Source organism: Megalops cyprinoides, chromosome 25 (assembly GCF_013368585.1).
Source record: "Megalops cyprinoides isolate fMegCyp1 chromosome 25, fMegCyp1.pri, whole genome shotgun sequence".
NCBI classification, from domain to species: domain Eukaryota; kingdom Metazoa; phylum Chordata; class Actinopteri; order Elopiformes; family Megalopidae; genus Megalops; species Megalops cyprinoides.
In genome coordinates this window covers 11,257,078-11,267,398 of record NC_050607.1, presented here as the reverse complement: position 1 = coordinate 11,267,398, position 10,321 = coordinate 11,257,078, and positions in this window count along the sequence as shown.

Below are 10,321 nucleotides of genomic sequence, written 5' to 3'. Positions count from 1 at the left end.
AGTCAGCATGATTTGCCTCGCCGTAGCCACTTGAAATTCTCGTCCAAATTGACTGCTGGAGAGGAAAACGGGGTCGAACAGCTGGTTTGGTCGGGACGCTGAAAGATGAAGAGTGAAATGATGATGACCTCCTTTTTCCCATTGAAAAAGATAAGACGAAATGTCAAGTACCTTATTTTTGGCGCAGTGTTAATGACTGGAGTTTTGGCTGCCTATCTGGAATTTGTTGCAACGACAAATACGTGGAGCGACAGCACCCGTAAGTTGTACCCTGTCGTTGTTACGAATGCTGTGTCCTTTTCTGGTTTGCCATCACTTGTTTCATAAATGTTAGTGCCCTTAAAGTTTTGTATCAGCAAGCAAACTTACTCGTCCCTTGTTCTGTGAGATTGTTGTTGTGAATGCGGAAAGTTTCATCAGGTTGAGGTTTAAAAAGTAAACGTCAAGCAGCGACAAATATCACTGAGAAACAACACACACACACAGTGGCATCAGTAGGCTGAACTGGTTCGACTTCGATGAAACGGATAATTCATCGATGAGAGAATTAAAAGTTCATTAAAAACCAGGGATCAGAAAGCTGGCAAATATAAATTATGCAATTAACAATTTTTATAGTGTGATTTAAATAATGTTTAACGCACAAAATAATAATATTTATAAAACATGTTCAAGTCCCTACCACTGTAACCGTGCTGTAAATTGTAAAACGTAAACAAAGAGGCTGCAGGTAGCGCATCTTTTTGTGTGTTTAGATGTAAATGAGCTTTGCAGTGCCCGTACACTCACATCAAGTCTGGGTGTAAATATATTTTTTCTGTTGCGGTGTGAGCAACAGTTATTTACTGCAGCTGTCCGTGAGAAATGGAGTCCGGTCGAGGCGCAGAGTTTCAGATAGCTGAAGTATTGTTGGGTCAGGGGGCCCTTGGAGGGTGTAAGGCTATTGGGAGAGGGTCTGTTTGACCCCTAACCCCTGTGAGCTCCGATGCTCTTAGGTCCTGGGGTCTGCTGTGCTCTCAGCCAAGTACGCCACATGTCGCCCCCTCGGGCTGTTCTCAAACAACAGGTCGCAGCGACCCGATCACTTACCCCCGAATCAGTGAGCGCATTTTATGTTAAATAGTTGCGGTCAGCATTACGTGACGGCACACTGATCCTGGATTGTTGTCAGCAGAAGAAAGCACTCAGTTAGTAATGTGAGGGGCATCTGTTGTGGCGTGGAAATCCTATTGTCCCTGCAGTCAGCGAGGAGGGTAGGAGGCTGGTGGGTCACTCAACAGCAGGACCTCTCAGAAACAAAGAGGGGAAAAAACAGGGAAAAGCACTTTGAATGAGTTTGCTAATTAATGCTGGCACAGTCAAATATTACATTAAACTGCAAACAGAAACAATCACGTTCCCTAATCTTGATGCACAGTCTGACATATGACATAACCACTGTGACAATGCATTGATGCTTTGTAATGCACTGAATATCCAGTCTGAGTCCCTTTATGTAGGTGTATATGTGAATGTTATCATACACCTATCTGTCTAGAACTTTTCTTTACCTGCATCTTCCTTCCTTGGGACATACAGTTTATACAAAAGAGAAACAGTCCATTGCCAAGAGATGTGTCTGAACTCTCTTTTTTCTTTCTCACTCTTTAACGTTTATCCTCAGCCTTTGTTCGTTCATCACCAAAGGGCCATTGTCACCCTCTCGCTCTCGCCTGCTTCCTACTGCAAGGCTATCCTGCCGCGGGACACCTTACACCGGGGCAGTCTTTTGTTCCCGCTCTCGGTTGTCTGTCCCTCACGCAGCTGTGTTTTACTCTTCCTGCACTCAGTGATGCTTCCTGTGCCACCATCACACCCCCCCCCCCCCATTTCGCACCCGTAGAAAAACTTCATCCTCGCGTTGAGGTGCGACCACCCCGTGCTGGCTCCTGGCTGCTCAGAGCGGTCGCTGAATTGCTATGCACGTGCCTTTCCTTGAGTCCCGCTCAACAGCGTTGGCATTGCCTTGTTCTACCCTTGCGTGCTAGCTAGACAATGTGCTTGTGAATTTCAAGGTGTAACTTTTGTGTTTCGGCAGCAGTGTGGTGTACAGGTAAAGAACAGGACTTGTAACCAAAAGGTTGCCAGTCTGATTCCCTGCTGGTCCACTGCTGTTGTACCCATGGGCATGGTACTTAACCTAGAATTGCCTCAGTAAATATCCAGCTGTAGAAATGGATAAAACTGTAACCTGTATAAGTCGCTCTGGATAAGAGCGCCTGCTAAATGACAATAATGTAGTGTATATTACTTTGCTACGGTTGTCAGCTTGGACACTAGCAACAAAGCACGGACACTGAAGGAGGAGAAATTACTGTGCCACCACTTCTGCGTTTATTGTTTTGTACAGCCATGCTCTCATTCTAATTACATTGACAGTAGTCTTGTGTAAATATTGTTTGGGTTTAGACCGTAATAAGTTAGTTTGAAATGTGCTGCTTCGAGAAAATTAAGGCTTTATTTTTAGTTTAATTGTTGGTTACAGTAATACTTTAATGAGTGACCAGTCGCTGCTTGTGTGAGAATACACACGGTCCTTCCTCAGAATTAAACTGCATTCAGACTGAAACGTCTCCAAGTAGCACGCCCTTTGAATAGTTAAAATGGAGCTGTTGTGGAGCCCTGTGCACTCTCTGTCAGCAAAACCTCATTCATTACAATACCATTCATTGAAAGCCGCTATTTTAATGTCTGTGCTGTAGTTTTCCATTATGAGTTTGAGTGTGCTTCATAGAAATGTGATGAACCAGATTGCAGTGACATTTCTTTTCTGGACTACTTATGTATGTGAATGAAAACCCTCAGAAAAGCGAGGTTAAAAAAACAAGAATCAGAGAAAAACTGCTGGTTCAATTTGGCTTGGTTTGACCACGTTGTGTATCTGGTCAGAAGGCAAGCTGCAGGAAGTGCCAGGTGGAGCTGTGCCTGAAGGTGATGTGAATACTGTAAAAACCACAGCCACATAAAGGTAAAACTGAAGCCGTGCTAGTGTAAACAAGGGACAAGAACAGATTTCCTTACTTTTCATGGACAGACAGCTGGTGAGTTGGCTTGACCCCTTACGTCTCACACTCATTTTTCCTCCAACTGTGTATGTGTATGTGTGTGTGTGTGTGTGTGTAGATGAGTGGGTGTGGGTGTGTGTGAGAGTGTGTAGATGAGTGGGTGTGGGTGTGTGTGTTGGGGTGGGGGGTTGTTGTAATGGCTGAAGGGTCGGTGTGAAACTTCACATGTTCCAGTGAGCTCCTTGCTTTGAGGGGTGGAGATTGTGTGGGTGGTGGGGGTGGGCAGTATGAGAGGCAAGAATTTAAGGTTAACTTCAGGACAGACTTCCCGGACAGGGAAGGTGCTGTAGTTGCCCTTCTTCTCGACTGAAAGGTCATGATAGGCATAACGGACCGCACTCCGGAGGATCTTATGTAACTATTCAACTTTGCGGTTTTGTTAAATAATAAGTACTTCCTCATTTTGGTTGTGATATTGTGATATTATGGAGTCCTCTGAGGCACCCAAAGACCTGAAAAGGTAAACCATAAGGTGATTGAGAAATGCCACTTTCTACACAGTAACATTTTACCAACAGCAACACTACCCCAGAATAGATTTCATTGTTTGAATTAATTACCTAGTGCTTTTCGTCCGAGTTATTATTTTGGAGGTTGTTTACTGCTAAAAGGGCAGCATTCATCGTAAGGTAACCCTAGCAGAAAGATCAGGGGAGCGGCTACCCTCCCTCAAGATAAACACAGCATTCCTGTTGAACATGTACGCCTCTCCTCAGATGAAGCGGGTCTTTCTTTGAGGGATTTGCATTGTGGGAGTGGTTTGCTGCAGGACATGCAGAGAGGGATGGCAGAATGCCCTTTACCTTTTCAATGTGCTTCGTGTTTAAAACAAGATCCTTGGTGCTGGATAGTTGTGCCAGTGTTTTGCAGTTGGTGCATTACACTACATTACAATACATGCATTTAGCAGACGCTCTTATCCAGAGCGACTTCCAGCACAGTAGAACATAAGTGTATACATTCATTTTAAACGAGCAACAGCGTCTGACCAGGCTAACAACACTCCCAGACCAGTGAGTGTGAGCATAACACTATTCAAGCCCTACCACAAGTTAACTTGTGGTACCTTTAAAAAATGATCTAATGTACCTTGGAACAACGGGCCCAGGAGGAACTGTAGCCCGAACAGCCAGACTCTGTCACCGAGGCCCCTGTCAAACGCAGTGAATGGGAGACAGAAGCAGCGGGTATTAGATGCAGACTTGATTAGCGCCAGGACACCCAATGCGGCAGCCTTTCTGTGCTAAGTAGGACGACGGAGGTGTGGTGTCGCCGTCGACGCGGCCAGAGTGCTGACAGATGTGGCCTCACCCCCAGGTGAGCGGGTCACCTGCGTGTTACACGCTGTGAGCACCAGCACCCGCGACTGAATCTGACAAAACTCCTTTTTTGCAATGTTAAGGGCTCCCTTTTGATGTAAATGGTGGCCCAGCCTCGTTGTGGGCTTATGTGAGAGTGCATGTGAGTGTTTTAAACTTAAATATTAGGGCGATAAAGAGTCTTATTTTACAGGTAAGTCAGTCACAGGTACATCTCTCTATTCATGTCTTTTAGCTGCTCCTGCCACAGATCAGCTCCAGTGCGATCTGGGCAACGTTTCTCCATGGTTCTGTAATGTAGAGTGCCATAGAGTAGTTGGTGAGAAAAGGTGCGAAGAGAGTGGGGGAGTGGGGGGGGGGGGTCATTTGTAAGGCCCTTTAGTGCCCTGATGGTCTCTGCTAGCCTGCATTCCATAGCTGTTTATCAAGTGCCCCGAGGGGAACCGAGAGGTGAGCTGCAGAAAGAGGAGCATAGAGGAGAGGGTCCTATTAAATTAGCACAGGCCACTAACTCCTTTAATCACACCTCCCGTCCTGTGGCTGCACGTCTTGCCCCCGTGCCTCTGTGTTCCCCAAAAGTCCAGATGGTGGAGGAGATGGAGGCACTGATGTTGACCGGCGTGACAGTTAAGCCACTGATTTGTTTGCTCGAATTGTTTGTCTGCGTTTATTATGGTTTGCGCAGGAGGGCATTTAATGGCCATTACTTTCTGCCTTATCAAAGCATGCCAAATGACAGGTGCTGGTATGTGTGTGCACGAGTAGGCTGTTTTATCACCCTGTCAGAAATGAACAGCGCTGCTTCAAAGGCGTGAGGCAGAGGTGGGAGTTCCACCTTATTGTTATTTGATTTCATCGCCGCTGTTTGCCAGGCCCAGCTTTCGAAAGGAAACCGTTTCATAGGGAGCTGGAGGCAGCTTTATTAGCAGCGAGGCCTTGGGTCGCCTTCTAAGAGGCGTAAAGTCAATATTGGTTTTGGGTAATTGGTCTGAGTCATTCCTCTTTTTGTTTGCGGCCCTTAAAAACACATCTGAAGTTTCTCAATCTATCAGGTGTTGAAGTAAGGAGGTGCCTTTGTCTTTGCCTTTTGAAAGGAGTTGTGTTGCTTCCGTGCCGCACAGCACATTTTCCTTACGGAGTTCTGCAAGTTCATGATCATGAGTCATTGGCTTCATCTTGCAGTTGATGTAATTTGGTGCTCTGATGAGAGTTTTGACACCTCAGGCCTTCCCAGTGTGATGCATGCATCACTGGAAAAAGCTGTGACAGTCCAGTGAATGCACGGTAGCTATGTTTTGGATTAACAAAGAGACATATTGCGGACTGTGAGCTGCAGAGATGAAATGTATGTGGACTAGTGTCGCATCAGCTCTCTTTGGTGGTAATGGCCAAGAAGGACATGTGAGTTAACTGACAGGCAAGCATCTCCAGAGCCCTGTGCTTGAGTGGCCATGGACTAAAACGGTCTTTTCACATTATAGGGGGAGAGAAAGAAGTGGGGGGAGGAGGTTTGCTCCTTGTAAATTTCCATGGCTGTCACATGGAGGCTGCTGAAAAAAGAAAAAAAAAGTTGCACGCCTGCCACTCCTCCAGACCCAGGAGGCCCATAAGAGAGGGATGAAGGGCCGCGAAAGATGGGAAACCAGTTTGGATCCGTGCTGGTGGGCTGGGCTGGTGGGGTGTGGGGGGAGGGTGCTGTGGTCGCCATGGATCGGGGGAAGCAGAAAGGAAGAAATGCTCTTCCAGTTCACTGGGGTGTCAGATTTATCGGGCCTGATGGCTGTGGTGCACACTTAATCCCCCCCACCGGCAGCCGGGGCGCACACAAACTCAGCCAGCGCCTGACCAATTAGAACCAACTGCTATTTGTAGTGGGAGTTCCACCTAGACTAGGCTTGGAGGCTCAGAGTCAGACTTGCCGGTTCTTCGGTAGAGTAATCACAAGGTACCCTTGTAAGTGTTGTCTTTGGTACACAGACATAGTTAGGACTGAGTGTGTGAGTCATGCTTGAGCAAATGCAGTTCATTTTCCTCTGAGCTTGCTTGTTAGCTGTTGAGAACCTGGTGAAAAAACACTTAAAACTATTGAATAGAAGTTCCACTCTGAATGTCTCTAAATTCCTAACTCCTAGAAGAAAGGCACCTGTTTTATTGTTTTTAAGATTCTACCTGCTTCCTTATTAAAGCTGTATTGCGGGTTTGACCTCGAGATGCGTGGAGGTCAAATGGTGCTGAGGCAGCGTTAATAGAAAGCGCTGCATTATTGATGGAAGCTTTGGCTGCCCCACAAGAGGTAATTTGGAAAGGAATTCGTGGTTGTTATGCAGCCCTCAGATTTCACTCAGCTGTGCACCACTTGTTCCCTGCGCCTACGAATGTTCCGTTTTCGTAACCCAGGTACCGCTAGGGAGGTCAGCCCTGCCCAGGCTTCATTTAGATGTGGCGGAAAAGACTCGGCTGGTCCGCGTTCCAGTTTTCGTTGGTAGTCCCAGTGAAACTGTCCCTCTCCCGTCATGTCCGACGCGCGCTTTCCCCCATGGGGGAACTGGATACCTCTCTGCTGTCAGGAGGGACCGGGTGGCGTCTCCCTTTCCGAACGTTCAACCGTTACGCGACGGCCAGGTCTGCTGTGAGTCGGGCCTCTTGGGCCCCTCACTCGTATCCGATCGAGTGGGTGCGGGGGCTCCCGTGCGGCGTAGCCCCTGTCTGCAAGCGGAACTGTGCCAATCCTTACTGCCACAGGCTATGCCAGAACCCAGCAGGGACTTACTGAGAAGGATCGATCTGTTTCTGTTTCAACTCCAGGACTCGCATGAGTTTGAAACGATGGAGTAATGCAGTACACCCAAGCATAAGCAAAACAATGTTTACAGTTCAATGAAGAAACGCCTATTTTATAGTCATTTGGTGTATAAAATTATTTTAGTAGCCCTAAAGCAAAGTGTAAAACATTCAGTGTTTTGATGTGAAAAAAGATCATCTGTGTAGTAAGATAATTGCATTACTTCTTTATGTATATTGGAAATTGTATATAAAGGGAGAACAGATTGATGATTGCAGAGTGCTCTATAGCCAGATTCTTTCATTTCCTCACAGTGAACCAGTGTGATTCATTTATGTTTGTTTCATTAATGATTTCCTTTTGTTTATCCTCTTCAAATAGTTTTTCTTTAGCCAAAAATTGGGAAAAAATAAAAATCATATCCTCACAAACAGTCCAGCCTGTGAGAAAGAACACCTCCCAAAACCACGATTAAAAGAACGATAAAGATCACCACCTCAGCTATGCTTTACACTTCCATGCACGCACACGTGATAAAATTCACAACGTCAGCAGTTATCCAATCAACAGGACAACAGACAAAACATTTTTACATTTCGGCCAATATCCTTCACATGAGGACTGATTCTGATAACATAAGCCAGGCTGGCAGCCCAAGTTTTGGCCACAGAGAAATGTCTCTCGCTATATTCTTCCCTTGTATTGCTTGCATTGACAGGGAAAGCACCCTATAGTAAAATGGCTAAACTGAGTTATTAAGGTGTGCACCGTTAGTGTTTTGGAAGAAGAGGGGTGTGTTTTTTTTTTTTTTTTTAGCCGAACTGAAGAACACATGCGTGTCAGTGTCTCGTTTTAGCGCTCGGTGGAATAGAGTATCACAGTATCATCGTGTCAGACCCCAGTCGGCAGCTGCCGTTTCCGAGTGCCTGGCAGGAGAACAGCCAGCTGTGGAGAAGCTGGGAGAACATGTAGCCGAAGTTGCTCTGTATGAACACACAGGCTGGCTGAGTGATGTCCTGGGAGAAACTCCTCCTGCCCTGAAAGGACTTATTCCTCCAATAACTCATCTCAGCAGTACCAGGGCCCAGAGTGCCGCCATCCTGCTCAATCCAATCTTTTCTGACTAAATGAGTGCTTTGTTCCTCCATCTCCCCCCACCCTGTCTCCCCATAAACAGAGCAGCACTGAGGGATGTAGAGGAGACAGGCCAAGAGAGAGGACTTTACACTCCCAAACATTAACTCTTAGTGTCACATCTTCTTGTGCAACCAAATGCTGCTCCCGCCGAACCGGCCGAGGCTGTTCGTCGCAGTCAGTGGGTGGTCTGAGCGACAACACCTCTGCCTCCCTTTTCTGTGAACTTTTGGAAGTTAGAACTTCTTTTTTTTTCCTGTGTCCCAATATTCATTGCACACCACCCCAGACCTTTGTACCTCTTCTCCCCCTGACCCCATTAGTGGAAATGGGAAGGTGACCTTTAGCCAGCGTTACCTACTGTTGATAGAGTAATGAGATCATCAATCAGTTCCCTCTGCGAGCCTTTCAGCGCGCCGCGGAAGAGAGCGGCAACAGCACGAGATGAGTGTTGGCTCTTTCTGCGGGGGGAGACGGAAGTGTGTCCAAGCCATGAACAGCAGAGGGTGTAAGGAGATATGTGAAAGGACGACGTGATCCCCGCATAGCACGCGCTCCAAAACGACGTGACAAAAGTTTGTGTGTGTACGGGCAGGGGGGGCGGAGACAGTGGCACAAAGGTGGCCTGGTTCCCTTAGGTCGGGCGGCAGGGTGGTGGGCGAGTTTGCGGTTGTTGCCCGCCCAGACCGCACGGGGCTGTGTCCTCATTGGGAGGGCCTTTCCTCCCGGCCTCGCCCCTGCCGGGGCCCCCCGGTCCACAGGGACAATGGGGCTTTTCTCTGGGGCCGGGCGGACGGCAGCTGCTTGGGGGATAACAGGCAGGAATGCACCAGACCTCAAGGGCCGGCACGCTTGATGCCCGTGGCCTGAGCTGGCCTGAGCCTCTCTCTCTGTCTGAGGAGTGAGGGAGGAATAACAGAAGGACTGTTAATCACAGGTCTGGGAACAGTGTATGTGTAGCGGTTAGGAAACCAGGTTTGTGACCAGAGGGTTGCAGGTTCTAACGGTGATTGTTTTTCTACTTTTTTTTTACTCTTCGGCAATGACATGCTGATAAATATCCAGCAGCATATATAGATACTGTGCACAACCAAAGACATGACAGCCTCCCTGGATATCTCTGTCTCCCAGAAAGATAAACAGTAATAACACTTAACCATGAAATAATCTTTGAGCAGAAAACTGATGTGAGGCAGAAAATGAAAGCCATGTATTTTGATAATGGGGGGGTTGTACTACATTACAATGCACTGGCAGCAGGACTGCTGTTTATGGCCTGGAGTCTGTCAGGATAAAGCCACAGAGGGGACACAGGGATTTAGGAGCAGCTGTCTTTACTGGTGTGGCGTCGCGACGTCACAGCGGGACCTATGGCTCCTCTCGCGCTCGGCCAGTTGTGTCTGTCACTCTGTGCAACTTTAATGTTCCAAGTTAGGAGGAAATGACAAAGAGTAACTGAATTGTTTCTCCATCAAAGCTGAAATGTCCTTAAGACTGACCAGGAAGCCAGTTTGAATACTGGAGAAGTTGGTCAAGGTGTTGCTGTCGGAGAACGCGGGGGATTCTGGCTGCAGTTCACAGAGATATGACTTGAAAGCAATTGATTTTCATTCGATCCGATAAATTTAGAGCCTAGTAAATTTAATTGTTCCTGTCTTGTTCAGGTCTCAGGTCTCTAGTGTTGAAATAAAATGGAGCATTTAGACAAGAGATGTCAACCACGCATGTGACACTCTGACCTTTGTCGGTGTGTGTTTAAACAACAGAATTGTGTTTACATGTAAAATTTGATATGCCCATATTGGTATCAAAGTTCACTGTGTGTTTTATGTGTGTGTCCATCCAAGGAGCTCAGATAAGGCACGGAGTCAGACTCCCGGAATGGACTCCTGAGGTCCAGTGGGTTTAAGAGATGGCCTTCAGTCGATGACTGATCTAAGTGTACAATACCAGGGGTGATGATGATGATGACAGTAATGACG